Genomic DNA, 17,410 nt, shown 5'->3' with positions numbered 1-17,410 from the left:
TGAATCTTTTTATTTAAAGAAGTCACGCGGTTTACCTCTGTAAGTAGCTCAGATTGTTCCATCCATCCATCCATCCTCTTCCGCTTATCCGAGATTGTCCAGACTTCCCTCTCCTCTGCCACTTCTTGTAGCTCTTCCAGGGGAATCCCGAGGCGTTCCCAGGCCAGCCAGGAGACATAGTCCCTCCAGCGTGTCCTGGGTCTTCCCCGGGGCCTCCTCCCGGTTGGACGTGCCCAGAACATCTCGCCAGGGAGGCATCCTGATCAGATGCCCGAGCCAAACGTTTCCAAACGTCTTCATATTCTGGGAGGCTTTGTGCCACACTGCAGATAACGCACAATGGCTGTTGTTCTTTTAACATTCCTGCACTGTTCTGGTTTGTGGGACGAATCTTGTGAGGCTGGCACAGAATTGGAAGAGCGCAGAGTGGCCGCTGCTTCTGGGCACTTGAGCAAGTCGTCCATGTTTGTTAACGAAGCGTGCGGTGCAGTGCATGCACAGAATTATCGCCCTCCTCAAAGAGCCAGCAGTCTTCATTATGTTTAGTTTGCTGCGTTCTGCACCCCTGCCACCTGATCCGAGTCCTGCCATGTCTGATTGGCAGCGGATACCCCAACGTATGCCATGAGACCACTGTGCCAAATTCTCTAAGATGAAGCCTTAAAAAAACAATCAAGAACAATTATGTTAGGGGCTGGGTGGTCTTTTGATGATGGGCCTTGAAGCCCGACACGTTTAGTTTGTTTGTTTTTTTCTTATATTTCTTCTGTCCACTCTGACCTCATCATCAGACTATACTTCTGTGAATTATTTATTTTTCTCATGTAAGTGTGCATTATTAATTTTGTATATTATTTATGCATTATTCCTTTTTTTATATTTAAAGCCAAATGTTAAACAGCTCACATTTCATGACACTGCAAGTCAAATGCAACAAAAATTCTTTTAACGTCACGGGAAACAAATCTAGTAATTTATCACGCCACCGTAATTCTACAGAATCGTTTCACAGTCGCATTAACGACGTTCCCTAAATCCGCTTGATGCGCGAGCTCCCAAGCTATGGCCAGGATTGCAAGAGCGCTCAGTCATTTCCTGTGAGTAATTCCCGTTGGTTTCAGGTAACTTCTCTTTAAACGTATTGCTTGGTCAGCCACCGTGGAATAAATGAAATCTGTTCTGAGGCTGGGAGGTCACGTTTGTCCTGTGGCTGCCTGTGGCTGCGCTGGTTTGTAGAACGACACTCTTGGATCAACTCATTCTTAGCTAATTTGTATTTGTAACTACTTTTTTAACCTCCTGTAAAGCACATTGAGCCAAATCGTTTGTATGTTGTGTATAACAGCCTGTCATCTGCTCAAAGCTGGACTTGTGTCAGTCGTTTCAAATCCCAGAATGCAGGTGTAAAATGTCCCAGAGCTGAAACCTGCAGTTGGTAGCCCCGTAAAACATTAAAGCAATGGATGATTTCATTTTTATTTTTTTAAGCTTAAGCTGACAATCCATCTAGGGCGTCCAGCGACCCACAGGTTGAGAAACGCTGGTCTGAAGGAGTTAGCTGCCCCAGGAGGCCTTGCGTCCTCTACTGTGGAATTGGACTTTTCACAGTTAAGGCGTAAAACAAAAACTACGACAAGCGACAAACTCTTACCGTTGTGCAGCGGAGCTTTAACAGTCAAGCAAAATGGCTGCTGAGATCACCTGACCATAACAGCATTGGACCACGTGCACCTACCATGTGACCCACCTCAGTGATGTCACCACGCAGCGGCCATCTTTTAGCCCTGAACAATGCAGGATTATCAAGCAAACAATGCAAACTAAAAAGACGGTGGAATAAATGCCCCCTCCCCAAAAATAACACTTAATGAAAATCGCCAGGAATAAACCAATATGGGCACAGGAGGAAACTTACCCGACATTAACAATGAGCACTGGTGAGTATAACGGCAACGTCAAATTTAGATAAAGTTGATGCGCCGCTGGAGACAGAAGATGACCGCAGACATCATGGAGTAGCTTACTAAACAAGAGAGGGTCATCTGCAGGAGCTCAGCTTGCTGACGGTAAGTCAGATTTGCCAAAATGTTTTTTGCTATCAGTGTCGTGACAAACAGTCCAGGAGTTCAACTTCCAAAAGTAAACCTGCAAGTGCGCTTGGGTGACGCTTCCAAACATTAAAGTACACGTGAAGTCTACTTAAGAACAAACCGGGCCCACCGATTGTGATTTTTTAAAGATTGAATCTGTTCTTGTACGTCTGGTTGTTATCCTGGTGTCTCTTTAAGGCCATCATCAATGTCTCAGTGTTTCACTTCCCCTGATTTATTATTATTATTATTAATAATGTTCACTTTAACAGTGTATTTTATAATGTCGAAAGAGCTGAGTAACGATGATCATCAGACACTCACACTGTATTCCAGGAATGCTTCTTGAAGTGTTCTTCTAGGCAGCTCATGTTCAGTAAATATTTAATAATAAGTGATAAGATAATATAAGATTTGACACTAACTAAAATGATTGTATGGCAGAACAATACAATTGTTACTGATATTTGAGAACGTATACAGTGAAGCTGTCAAAAACAATACGCCACAGTAGCTTTCTTTCCTTAATGTGTTCAAAAACCCATTGCATATTCAAACAGACCAAACAGTGCTGTTAGATACATACAAACTGGGACAGAAACTGTTAGATGGGTTTTGTTTGGTCAACATAGAAAAGATTGTATTTAAAAAGTGTTAGTGTGCTCTGTGAAGGACTGGCATCTCATAAATAAAATGTATCATTTTTATTCGGTGACCATTTTCCCTACACGGTTTCTCATTTTCTGAAGCTGTCCTTGTGTATTTACTCGCGTGTCCAGTGTGCTTACCCACAAAACGTGCAGAAAGCTGACCAAAAAGCCTTTCAAATTTCAAAATAGGTCCTAACCCGAGTGGCATTTCGTTGAAGACTGGCTTACACTGTGTGCCAGTTCAGTTTGTTCTCCTCCGACGGCCAGCTCAGAGTACCGAATGCCACTGCAGGGCCAGGGAGGCATTTTCTGTTTTGAGGAACTGTAGATAAGTAGGTTAGAAAGTGGATGGGTGACTCGACCAAATAGTCGCATGTGGGGTTCTAAGTACTGAGGTGCTCAAAGATATCTTCTTGTAGATGACTTGGAAAATGTTCTACTCCAACACACGAGTTAACAAAAAAAAATATACAAACTGGAACAAGCCATGCAAGTATCGTTTATAAAAAATGTCCATTGAAAGGCATGATAAGTTATTTGAAAGTGCCTGAATTCTGAAAAAAGGAAACTTCTCAATTGGGTAGTCCTGACCGGCTGACATGAGCACAAACATTCAGGTATAAACAGATGACAGGCCCAATGTTCTGCTTCGGTTCAGAGGCCAAAAGTCATCTTTGGATGAGTTTGTTTTAGCAAGTATGATGGATGGATTAAAAGGCAGAAGTCTACGTGACCATCATCATCATCAAGTCCTTCCGTGAGAACCCTAAATCCAAAGAGGACTGTTTCATTTATGTGAGGTAGAATGCCCAGAGGGGACTGGGCGGTCTCATGGTCTGGAATCCCTACAGATTTTATTTTTTCTCCAGCCGTCTGGAATTTTTTTTTAATTTTCTCTGTCCCCCCTGGCCATTGAACCTTACTCTTATTCTATGTTAATTAATGTTGACTTATTTTGTTTTCTTATTGTGTCTTTTATTTTTCTATTCTTTATTATGTAAAGCACTTTGAGCTACTGTTTGTATGAAAATGTGCTATATAAATAAATGTTGTTGTTGAAGTAACACACAGAGACATTAATGTTTTAAATGAGAATGACTCTAATCTGAAAGTCTTAGACATATTAGTATCTATTTGAAATTTAAGCCTATTTTACTCTAAAAATGTATTTACATGCATTATTCCTGCTGGAAGGGAACAGTAGGTATAAATCAGGGGTGTCCACACTTTTTCGGCTTGCGAGCTACTTTTAAAATGACCAGGTCAAAATGATCTACCTACATTAAAAATTATATATTTATATTGAGTATACTTTATACATAAAATATATGTTGTCGTACCTTGCATAACTGAATAACAATTCAATACATTTATGGTCAATACAGTATTTAGATTTAATAATCTTCATGTGGGAAATGGCTGACTCGCATAAATAAGTACAGCTGAATAACGCAGTCAAGGAGGTAGCACTTGGAAGGACTTCTTATGCTTAATGATCGAGTGACTCACCCAGAACGATGCTTCGGTGTGTCTGCCTTTGCTTTTGAATTCAGCCGAGTGAAAAATGACGGCTGTCCGATTAACAGCGATTTTAGTTCCCTCTTCTTTCTCTTTCTCAGATCGCTTTTTGGAAGGAAGTCAGTTTCGTAGTTTTTATGAACAGTTCGAAAGTGCCTTTCCACATTTTCCTTCTTAGGAATAGCAGTGATTCCACGTCCCAAGAGCCAGCTTTTGTAGCCAAGGTCCCCGCCTTCGGCCACCACCCAACTCACACTGCACCCGACCTCCTTGTCCCCTCCCATACGTGGTGAGCCCATGAGAATGGGGACCCACGTTGCTTCTTTGGGCTGTGCCCGGCCGAGCCCCATGGGTGCAGGCCTGGCCTGGCTCGCCATCGAGCGCCACCTCCAGGCCTGGCTCCAGAGAGGGGCCCCGGTGACCCACGTTTGGGCGAGGGAAAACGCCGTCCAAATTTTTTCTTCGTCATAGGAGGTCTATTGAACCGCTCTTTGTCTCATCCCTCACCTGGGACCAGTTTGCCTTGGGTGACCCTACCAGGGGCATAAAGCCACGGACAACAGAGCTCCTAGGATCATTGAGACATGCAAACCCTTCCACCATGATAAGGTGGTGGAGCCTGAGCTAGTGCGCGAGGTCAAGAGGTTCCGGTTAGATATAGTCGGACTCACCTCAACGCACAGCTTGGACTCTGGAACCAATCTCCTTGAGAGGGGCTGGACTCTCTACCACTCTGGAGTTGCCACTGGTGAGAGGCGCCGAGTGGGTTTGAGCATACTTATTGCCCTCCAACTTGGAGCCTGTACACTGGGGTTTACTCCAGTGGACGAGAGGGTAGCCTCCCTCCGCCTTCGGGTGGGGGGACGGGTCCTAACTGTTGTTTATGCGTATGCGCCGAACAGCAGTTTGGAGTACCCACCCTTTTTGGAGTCCCTGGAGGAGGTGCTAGAGGGCATACCTTCTGGGGACTCCCTCGTACTGCTGGGAGACTTCAATGCTCACGTGGGCAATGACAGTGAGACCTGGAAGGGCGTGATTGGGAGGAATGGCCCCCCATCTGAACCCGAGTGGTGTTTTGTTATTGGACTTCTGTGCTCGTCATGGATTGTCCATAACGAACACCATGTTCAAGCATAGGAGTGTTCATATGTGCACTTGGCATCAGGACACCCTAGGCCTCAGTTCGATGATCGACTTTGCCTTGGACACTCAGGTGAAGAGAGGGGCGGAGCTGTCAACTGATCACCACCTGGTGGTGAGTTGGCTTCGATGGTGGGGGAGGATGCCTGTCAGGCCTGGTAGGCCCAAAAATGTTGTGAGGGTCTGCTGGGAATGTCTGGCAGAGACCCCTGTCAGAAGTAGCTTCAACTCACACCTCCGGCAGAACTTTGACCATGTCCCGAGGGAGGTGGGGGACATTGAGTCCAAATGGGCCATGTTCCGTGCCTCTAATGTTGAGGCGGCTGACCGAAGCTGTGGCCGTAAGATGGTCGGTGCCTGTAGTGGCGGCAATCCCCGAACCCGTTGGTGAGGGATGCCATCAAGCTAAAGAAGGAGTCCTACTGGACCCTTTTATCCTGTGGGACTCTGGAGGCAGCTAATAGGTACTGACAGGCCAAGCGGAATGCGGCTTCGGTGGTTGCTGAGGCAAAACTTGGGCATGGGAGGAGTTTGGGGAGGCCATGGAGAACAACTTTTGGACGGCTTCGTGGAGATTCTGGTCAACCGTCCGGCGTTTCAGGAGGGGGAAGCAGTGCAGTGTCAACACCGGATATAGTGGGGATGGTGCGCTGCTGACATCGACTCGGGACGTTGTGGGTCGGTGGGGGGAGTACTTCGAAGACCTCCTCAATCCCACTAACATGCCTTCCAATGAGGAAGCAGAGCCTGGGGACTCTGAGGTGGGCTCTCCCATCTCTGGGACTGAAGTCACCGAGGTGGTCAAAAAACTCCTTGGTGGCAGGGCCCCGGGTGGATGAGATGCCGGAGTTCCTTAAGGCTCTGGATGTTGTAGGACTGTCTTGGTTGACACGTCTCTGCAACATCGCATGGACATCGGGACAGTGCCTCTGGATTGGCAGACTGGGGTGGTGGTCCCCTCTTTAAAAAGGGGGACCGGAGGTGTCCAACTATAGAGGGATCACACTCCTCAGCCTCCCTGGAAAAGTCTATTCGGGGGTTCTGGAGAGGAGGGTCCATCAGATAGTCGAACCTCGGATTCAGGAGGAACAGTGTGGTTTTCGTCCTGGTCGTGGAACAGTGGACCAGCTCTACACCCTTAGCAGAATCCTGGAGGGTGCATGGGAGTTTGCCCAACCAGTCTACATGTGTTTTGTGGACTTGGAAAGGCGTTCGACCGTGTCCCTCGGGAATCCTGTGGGGGTGCTCGGGAGTATGGGGTACGGACCCCTGATAAGAGCTGTTCGGTCCCTGTACAACCGGTGTCAGAGCTTGGTCCGCATTGCCGGCAGTAAGTCGTGTCCATTTCCAGTGAGAGTTGGACTCCGCCAGGGCTGCCCTTTGTCACCGATTCTGTTCATAACTTTTATGGACAGAATTTCTAGGCGCAGCCAGGGTGTTGAAGGGGTCCGGTTTGGTGGACTCAGGATTGGGTCACTGCTTTTTGCAGATGATGTTGTCCTGTTTGCTTCATCAGGCCGTGATCTTCAGCTCTCTCTGGATCGGTTCGCAGCTGAGTGTGAAGCGGCTGGGATGAGAATCAGCACCTCCAAATCCGAGACCATGGTCCTCAGCTGGAAAAGGGTGGAGTGCCCTCTCAGGGTTGGGGGAGAGATCCTGCCCCAAGTGGAGGAGTTCAAGTATCTCGGGGTCTTGTTCACGAGTGAGGGAAGAATGGAGCGTGAGATCGACAGGCGGATCGGTGAGGCATCTGCAGTGATGCGGGCTCTGCATCGGTCTGTCGTGGTGAAAAAGGAGCTGAGCCGTAAGGCAAAGCTCTCAATTTACCAGTCGATCTACGCTCCTACCCTCACCTATGGTCATGAGCTATGGGTAGTGACCGAAAGAACGAGATCGTGAATACAAGCGGTTGAAATGAGTTTCCTCCGCAGTGTGTCTGGGCTTTCCCTTAAAGATAGGTTGAGAAGCTCAGTCATCCGGAAGGGGCTCAGAGTAGAGCTGCTGCTCCTCCACATTAAGAGGAGTCAGATGAGGTGGCTCAGGCATCTGATTAGGATGCCTCCTGGACGCCTCCCTGGTGAGGTGTTCTGGGCACGTCCAACCGGGAGAAGGCCCCGGGAAGAGAGAAGTCTGGGCCTCTCTGCTCAAGCTGCTGCCCCCGCGACCTGACCTCGGATAAGCGGAAGAGGATGGATGGATGAAATAGCAATGATAGATTGACAGATCAGACAAATGCACTTCGATTGTGACGTTGTGAGAAAAAAAATCCTCTTCCAATTCCACATCCAGCCCATAAACAACAATTTTTTTTTTAAATCCCTTCTTTAGTCGATGTAAATTGGAAGGCTAACTAGATCACTTAGATAGCCGGAGTTTTGCAGTAGCTTGCACATTTGATCTTGCGCGCGGGATAACCAGTGTGTTGAAAGAAAAGAGATCTCAGACTGGCCGCCCTGTATGTCAATCAAGTGGCAAATGCCATAGGGAGGATATATGATAGACTACCATTTTAAATTTTTTTTTTAATGCAACGCGATCTACCTGCACTACCTTTGCTATCTACCGGTCGATCGCGATCGACGCATTGGGCACCCCTGGTATAAATGGTGACCTTGATGCTTGCTTTTTCAATTTCATGAGGGAAAGCAAAAGTGGTGAAATTTACACTACGGAGTCCAAGGCCTATTAAATGATACTGATAGGATGTGGCCAAGTTATGATCGTAACGTAAACATACGTGATTTGGTTCAAAATTCTAATAAGAATCTCAGATTAGTCTGTTGCAGTAATGGTTGCACGGTCTTTGAACGCTTTTATGGCAGCAGTCACCATAGGGTCTAGTGAACCTCCAGAGCTTCTCAGCTCTTTGTAGGAAAAAGACTGTATATACAATAAATAACATCAATATTGTATATATTTGTGTAGTCAAACACATACAAAGTATAAGGAGGCATGGTGGCACAGCTCCCATCCCAGCATCTTTAATGTCTATGTGGTGTCTGCACGTTCTCATCATGTCTGCACTAGTTTTCCTCCCACGTTCTAAAGAAGTGCATGTTATGCTGTTTGTTGACTTGTGTTATGAGTGGCACCGGTTATGTCTGGTGGTGCCCAGTGTGGCTGAACTAGCACCCTGTTCACAGTTGGTTCCTGTCTACCTTATGCCCAGTGCTGCTGAGATAGGCTCTGGCCCCTACTGAACTGGATTGTACACTGGAAAATGATTGGATGGATGGGTCTACAACACAGCCAGCCATTCATATTCCACTTCAAGGTTGTGATTATTTTAATTTCATACTATATTATAGAACATACCACATACCATAATATATAGTGGAATGTTGGCTGACTCACTCGTTCACTCATCAACTCAAACATTATTTCCTATTTAGTTAAAAAACTGAAATTTGGCAGGATGGTACATCTAGGGTAGTAAGCATCAGCTAAGGCTAAGAAATGACATTTTATAAATATTAGTATTTAAGGGTAAAACTTCCACTATAAAAGAAAAACTACCTCAAAGTCTTAAAAATGATTTGATCGAAATTTGGTGACATTATCCATCCATCCATCCATTTTCCAACCCGCTGAATCTGAACACAGGGTCACGGGGGTCTGCTGGAGCCAATCTCAGCCAACACAGGGCACAAGGCAGGAACCAATCCCAGGCAGGGTGCCAACCCACCGCAGGAAACACACAAACACACCAAGCACACACTAGGGCCAATTTAGAATTTCCAATCCACCTAACCTGCATGTCTTTGGACTGTGGGAGGAAACCCACGCAGACACGAAGAAAAACATGCAAACTCCACGCAGGGAGGACCCGGGAAGCGAACCCGGGCCTCCTAACTGCGAAGCAGCAGCGCTACCACTGCGCCACAGTGCCACCCTGGTGACATTATAGTAAAAATAAAATGAGTGATTTCTTAGTTGTTGATACAGTATTTACTAACCTGCTCTACACTGTGCTGACAGGGGGTTTTATGCAAACAGCCATTGCAGAATGTGATTAACAGGCCAAGCCAACAGTACACTAACCAATAGGGTGGACAGATGATTGAAAAGGCAGCAGAGTCCTGGACAGGAAAAAGAGACACGGTCATGTTTGGCCTGTACAGTCAAGTGTGAAATGAAAAGACAAATTTCATCAAAGCTCAAGGAAGATGCAAAGCTGAATGGTTAGAAAGTGCTATGAAGCTCCAGTGAGGGGGCCAGGTGCTGTGGCTGTGAGAGTATGTGTTGCTTCACTAGAAGCAAAAATATTTGAAGGGCACAGAAGTAGAGGTAGTGGTGTCATTGGATCCAAGACTAGCCTGGAAGAACAGCGTTAAGTTAAACTCAACGGGAAAATTTGAAATAGCTTATATTTACATGCAGGCCAGCTAACTTTGAATGGGGATGCCCCACATCCCTGCTCTCCAAAATTCTTTGTTAATGTGTTGGCATCTACAAACTTTAAAGGGGGACCACATACGACTGACGAACAACGAGTGAATGACATAAACAAATGTATTTCGTAAACATCTAATAATGAGGATAACAACGTGCTCTAATTTCACATTTTTCCTACTGACAACCTGTTTCAATACAAAAAAATGCACTGTCCTGTAAAAGTGTGTTTTGCATGATCAACAAAAGTCAAGGTCAGTCACCCTGAAATGTAAGGAACTAATTTAATGAAGGATCATTTTCCTCATGGATAGCAAAGTATAGCATGTTTAAGAGTAAGCTACTCCAGAAGTATTATTACTTCATATTATTTGACTGATGTCTTTATCCAAGCCAACTTACAACAACTGGTTCCAGTTCTTTTGTTTTCCCAATTGGAGCTCAGTGACCTGCTTAAGGTCACACAGTGTCGGTAGTGGGATCTGAACCCATAACCTCAGGGTCTGAGGTCCAAAGCCTTAACCACTACACCACACTGCCTGCCAATAATATAAAGCCTTTTGTAAAAAAAAAAACAACAAATACATATACAGAAAAGCACTTAGCGAGTTACCTAGTACTTCTGATTCCTCCGATTAACTGGAGGCACTGTCACTGACATCCATTGTCTTACAAAATATCCAGGGTGAAGCCAGTTAATGCAGCTAATGGAAATATATATTCGCATAGTGACCGCAACTAGTAAAGTGAACTCTCTAAATGAGTCATTTTTTGTACTGTATATCTTCATAACAGGCACAGCACATTTTCCTGATGCTATGTATTCTGCTTCCCTTTCTGTTTGTAATCAATGTGCGGCCTGAAGCTGTCAGACTCTAGGCCGACCTCTTATGCATTAAGACCTCGAGTGAGATTTTTAGTTGAAGTTGGTTCATATTTTGGGTGGACCAGGCAGGGTCAGTTTGTGTACTTATTTATTTAACTCCATCGGTGCTCAGCTAAGAGGCGACATTGCAGTAGATGTGCAGCAGTGGCCTTGTAAAGGCACAGGATGGATGCAGATCAGTTTTAACATGGCAGAGTTTGCTCTGAGGCCAAAATAATGTAAATGTGCTTGAAAACAAAATGGAGAAGGACAGCAAGAAGCAGAACAGCACCCACTAAATACAAGTAATATCACCTACATTGCACAAGATGAATTACAAATATGCAGAGTTCCTAACTTTAAAATATAATGGCACATTTTTACATTAAAGAGCGGAACCGCCATTTGATTAATGTTGTGCTTCTGTGTTTACAGATGACTGCGATTAAAGTCACTTTGTGTATGTCCTGTAATCAGGTGCTGAACTTTGTTAAAAGGTGGTACATTTCAGTGACAGAGAAGCCTTGAGAAAAAAAAAGTATTCAACAGCGAAGAAAAAAAAATGTCACAATAAAAGTAGAGGGCAAAGCAGCTCCTGTTTGTGCGACGCAGCAGTGGGCCTGTGAAGCGACACGTGTGAGCTACAGAGTGCATGAACACTCGAGACTTCAACAAAAGCCCATTTTTAATTTCATCTGTTAGCATTTTTAAGTAAAGTGCCCTGGAATGGGACATGACGATGAGATACGCATCCCAATAAGGCTGTGATTCTGCGTGTGAAGTGCGTTGAAGTTCCTGTCTACTAAGGAACTCAGCCAGTTTCTAGAAATAGATTCCTAGTCATACAGCTCTGAAAAATGAATACACCAATTCTGCTAATGGTCATGTTGCTGCAAATTAAAAACAGACACAAAGACAAGGCTGTATCATAAATAATAGGCTATGATCTGCTTGCTGAGAACTGAAAGTAAATCAAGCAGAAGGCCAAGAAAATGGAAGGATTTGTGTTTGAAGTCCTAATCATCTAGGGCCTCATGTATAACGCCGTGCGTAGAACTCGCACTATAACATGGCGTAAGCACAAAAGCCGAAATGTGCTTATGCACAGAAAAATCCAGATGCAGGAATCTGTGCGTACTCCAACTTCCACGTCCTTCCGTTACATAAATCCCGATCAGCGTGAAAACTAACGCTCGTGCCGCACTATGTGACGCCCCAAATCCTCCCAGAATTACGCCTATTTGAATATGCAAATCAATATAAATCGCCCTTAAGCGCAGCCTTCTCTGAAAAGACAATGGGAAAAGCACGGGGAAAATATAAGAATTTCAGCGAATACCAAGTGGAGGCAAAGGAAAAACATACTATTTGTTCAAATAAACCGTGGTATAATCAACAAAATGAAGTTGATCGAGTGACATAGCGTGTTGGAGAAACTTGAAAGCTCACGTTCACAAAATCGTACAGTGCCGGAAATAAAAAAGAAGTCACATATCAAAGTTGCCGTGAAAAGCCGAGTTGTAAGCCCACTGTCTGAGTGTCATATGAAAGTTTATTAGGGTACAGAGAAAAAAGGCACACGGTGGGGAAAAAGCACGAAATGTCAACTTCAATCTCGACATTTCCACTTTAATCACGTAGTTTATTTTGTCATTAAAGTAGAACAACATATACTTCATCTTAAAATCGTTTAATTAACCAGTTTCTCAAATCACATCGTAATTAAAGTAGCACGTTAAATGCTTTGTTTTGTATTTGATCTTCTATGTGCTCTATGTGTGTGAATCACTACTTGCTTCTTAAACCGGCTCTCTTCCTCCAACTGGACACAGAATCAATTACATTCGTGATATTACAGCTCTCTGAATAACTAAAATACTGAGATGTATACGTGATATCATTTTCATGATGATAGGAGCTAAAGCACATTATTAAACATGTGTTTCATGAGCCTCGTGCTCATGACAAGCATTTATCTTTTGTCGAAATTTGTCGCTGCGTTTTTAGCTGTGTTATTTTCTCTTTCTGTTTTATATTCAATATATATTGGCGTGGCCGCCCCAAGAGTCCTTGCTTTTCTTTCCCCAAGTAACCGATCGCCATACAATCAGCTCTGTAATAGACGTTAAGCCATCTGTAAGCTTAGCGCCGATTCTTTAAAACGTTTAAAGAACATTGAAATATTTTCGTAGTACATGTTTAATTATTCTACCCTTCACGACACTCCCAGTGAAGAATATAGATTATTTAAATGAAGTTAAAGTTTTATGTGTATAATTTAACAAACATATTTTGCTGCATTTCACCTTAAAAATGATATCGTCATCATATGTAAATACGCGCTTTATAAAGTGACTCAGGTTGTGTAATATTATAACTATAGTGCAAGTTTACAGTGGGGTGATTGTACTTATAAGTCCTAACAGTTCTACAAGGTGCAATTGATTGAATGCATTTAAAGTTCTTGGGATTAAACTGTTTCTGAACCGCGAGGTCCGTACAGGAAAGGCTTTGAAACGTTTTGCTGTGGCAGAGACAGCGTGTGCTAATGCCGTATACCGATAATTCTCTTTCCGATCAGCTGCTGCTGTGATTCACACTCAGATACAGTAATATAAATACTCCGAGTGGTGCAGTGAGAGAAATATGGAAAAAGATGATCAGCTGTGGCAACTCCTAACGGGAGGAGCTGAAAGAAGACGAAGAAGAAGAAGAAGAAGAAGGAGAAGTGAGAACAGTTATGGTATTTGGAATACTATGGTTGTTCCCTGAACCATTATATTGTTACGAGTTAATTACAATTAGATGCATTACACTAATAAACAATATGCGGTTAGTTTCTGTGTATTTATAAAGCCGCGTCATGAAAATAATGAGTAATCACACAAGAACAGTACCATTGCTTTGACGCTGGGTGCCGCCAGTTTGCAAAACTGAGCGGAGAACTTGCGTACGTCAAGGTATGAGGTACCGTGGAAAAGTGCGTGGCTTTACGCCAAGTGTAGGTTTTATACATCGCGATTTGGACGTGGAAAAGTTCTTACGCAACATTTCTGTGCGTACGCACCGTTTATACATGAGGCCCCTTGTGTTTTTGGCCGGCCAGTTGTAAAGATACGAAAGGCAATTTCAGTGAAATCTCAAGTTTTCCAGATTTGCCATTTCAGAGTGTGTTTATTTTTTGCATTTGTGAAACTTACTATTTATGTTTCAGAAAGTAAACTAGGAAAATACAGACATTTTCAGGTAAAATAACTCAATAATATATACATTTTTTTTTTTATAAATTCAATTATCTTCTTTGTTCTTGAAAAAAGGAAACCCTTGATTTCATGTTCTGTATATAAAGTAACAGAAAAAAAAACAGTTTTCAGCATGTTGCACAAGGCAAGATTTAAGTTCGTTTACGTCAGGGGTGTCAAACTCAATCACAGGAGGGGCCAAAATTTAAAACATAGTTCGAGTTGTGGGCCAGACATAATCAACATTTATTGAACAGTCTAAAACTGACGTTTTTATCAGAAATATGAATTTTAACAGACAGACTTGCTTTTTCCAATTTTTTCCTCAAAAAAATAAATAAAAAATATTTTTTAATAATTATTGTCTTCAACAGTAACATCAAGCACAATGGGAGTATTTAAAATGTGAACAAGCTGCTAAAAATGAGCACATTTGTTCAGAAAAAGAGGCAAAAACAAATAACGAAAAACCTTTGAGCTCTGCCATTTAGTTTTCTCTCTTATGTAATTTTATCTGAGGCAGATGCTTGGCATCTTTTCTTGACTAAAGGTTTATTCATATTTAATAATAATAAATAATAATAGATTTTATTTATATTGCGCTTTATATTTAACAATCTCAAAGTGCTACAAAAGAAGAATAAAATTAACAAACAAAAAAAATCTACAGAAATAATTTAACAGAAAGCCTTTCTAAAAAGATAAGTTTTTAGGCTTCGTTTGAAGGCATCAATCGACTGTGGGGCTCTCAAGTAGTCGGGGAGGGAATTCCACAGCCTCGGCGCCAGCAAAGAAAAGGCTCTATCACCCATACTGCTAAGTTTAGTTCTGGGAACTTGAAGAGTGTTGGTATGCACAGAGCGGAGGGTGCGTGAGGAAGTATGAGGGATAAGGAGTTCCTGTAAATACAGGGGAGCAGATCCATAAATGCACTGATGGGTAAGGAGGAAACCTTGTACTCAATTCTAAGTGGTACAGGGAGCCAGTGAAGGGTTTTCAAGATAGGAGTGATGTGGTCATGCTTTCGCACCCTCATCAGGATCCTGGCAGCGCTGTTCTGAATGTACTGGAGTCTCTGGATACTCTTGCCAGGAATCCCAATGAGGAGCGCATTACAGTAATCCAGCCTGGACGAGACAAAGGCATGGACAAGCCTCTCTGCATCTGCCAGGGTAATTGTTGGACGGAGTTTAGCAATGTTCCTGAGATGGTGAAAAGATGACTTACAGAGATGTTTAATGTGGGTGTCAAAAGTTAGTTGAGAATCCATTTTAACACCCAAGTTTGTAACAAATGTAGAAAGAGGTATCTTTTTTCCAGAGAAGGTGATACTGGTGATGGTAGTGGAACGAAGCTGGTGTGGTGTGCCAACTAAAATGGCTTCTGTTTTAGATCTGTTTAGCTGAAGGAAGTTGAGCCTCATCCATGCCTCTATTTCCTCCAAACAAATAGTCAGTGCAGATGTTGGCAGAGGAGCAGTAGAGGAGGTGGGAGTAGTCCTAAGATAAAGCTGAGTGTCATCGGCATAACAATGAAAAGAAAACCATGTCTGCTAATGACACTTCCAAGGAGGAGCATATAAATGTTGAAAAGGATGGGGCCCAACACAGAGCCCTGTGGAACACCACAGGTAACATTATGGGTGTGAGATTTTGTGCTGCCAAGTGCGACATACTCAGTTCTACCGGTCAAATAAGATGTAAACCAATTTTGAACAGTTCCTGAAAGTCCAAGGGTGTATTGCAGACGGTGAAGAAGAATATCATGATCAATTGTATCAAAAGCAGCTGTCAGGTCAAGGAGAATGAGTAAAGAAGGAGAACCAGTATCTGCTGACATCAGAAGGTCATTTGTGACCCTGACCAGGGCTGTTTCGTGCTATGGCCAGGCGAAAACCAGACTGAAACTTTTCAAACAGATTATTCAGTTTGAGATGATCACGAAGTTGTACTGCAACTATTTTTCCCAGAACTTTAGAAAGAAATGGAAGATTAGAGATGGGTCTATAGTTAGACAGAACTTCAGGATCCAGGGTGGGTTTTTTTAGTAGAGGTCTGATGACAGCAGTTTTAGTGCTGAAGGAATATGGCCAACCAAAAGGGATTGGTTTATAATCCTGGTGATAAGTGTAGAAATAGCAGAAATGTTGGCCTTCAGCAAGGCTGAGGGAAAAAGGTCCAGGGAACTGGTAGACGGTTTCATTTTCCTGATGACGTCCTCCACCTCTTCCCGTGTGGCAACAGAGAAGGAGCAAAGGGGCTGGACAGTCTCAGGCAGCGGGTCGACAGTTGAGGATAACAGAAAATCCATGGTAGAGAAGTTTAAGCGAATGTTATAAACCTTTTGTCTGAAAAATTGATATGCAGATTACACCTCTCATCAGTGGCCTCAGAATGAGCACATGAAGGAGGTTTAAGAAGATGATTTATAGTAGAAAAAAAGTTTTTTTGGATCCCTGGAGCTATTTGTAATGATGGTAGAATAGAATCTGGACCGTGCAACCTTCAAAGCTTCCGCATACGCCCTCCTATGTTCCCTATAGGCCTGTTTGTGAACAGTCAACCCAGAAGCCTTGAGCCGCCGCTCAAGGACACGCCAGCCGCCTTCATTTTTCGCAGCTCGCAGGTGTACCATGGTGCTGAGCACGAAAATGAGACGGACCTAGACGTTAAAGGGGCATGAAAGTCAAGGAGACTGCTCAGAGACTGGTTGTAGAGATCAACGAGGTCATCAACAGAGCTGGAACTGGTAAGATCAGTAGAAAGAAGTTTAAGGTCCAGGGCCAAGGCATCCACATTGATGTTCTTCAAATTTCTAAAATGAATCTGCCGTTTTGGTTTGGTACGAGGGAGAAAAAGGGTAGCTCCATTGACACTACTTTGTGGTCTGAAATACCAAGATCATAAACCTGTAACTTACTAATTAAAGCAAAGTTTGAAATAACCAAGTCAAGTGTATGACCCCTAGAGTGTGTGGGGACATCAACATATTGTTGTAAGTTGAGGGAATCTAACAACTCAAGAAAATCAACAGTGAGATAACCTTTAGGATTATCAATATGAATATTTATATCTCCCAGGATTATGATGTTGGCAGAGGTGGCACACAATGTTGTGAGAAGATCAGTCATTTCGGAATAAAAGCAGAGTTAGGTTTTGGAGGTCGATAGATAAGAAGAACAGTCATGGGAAAAGGAGGCTTGCATTTAAAATGCAAGACACTCGCAGGAAGATGTTACAGGTAACGAAATAGGGGACACCCCCATTACCTGACGATAGATGATGGCTAAACCACCACCACGCCCAGATCTGCGAGCTGCTTCCAAATAACTGTAGCCAGATGGACATGCTTCATTTAAGGCAGAGTAAGCCTCTGACTGGTGCCAGGTTTCTGTTAGACACATGAAGTCAAGTTCCTTCTCCCTGATGTGTTCTTCAATCAGTGTGGATTTATTGCTGATGGATTGAGTATTAAACAATTCAAATTTGACCAGCGATTTTGGAGTAAATCTCA

The sequence above is a fragment of the Polypterus senegalus genome, chromosome 7 (genome assembly GCF_016835505.1).
Source record: "Polypterus senegalus isolate Bchr_013 chromosome 7, ASM1683550v1, whole genome shotgun sequence".
Taxonomy (NCBI): Eukaryota; Metazoa; Chordata; class Cladistia; order Polypteriformes; family Polypteridae; genus Polypterus; species Polypterus senegalus.
The sequence above is the reverse complement of the archived record's forward strand: the minus strand, read 5'-3'. Positions refer to the sequence as shown.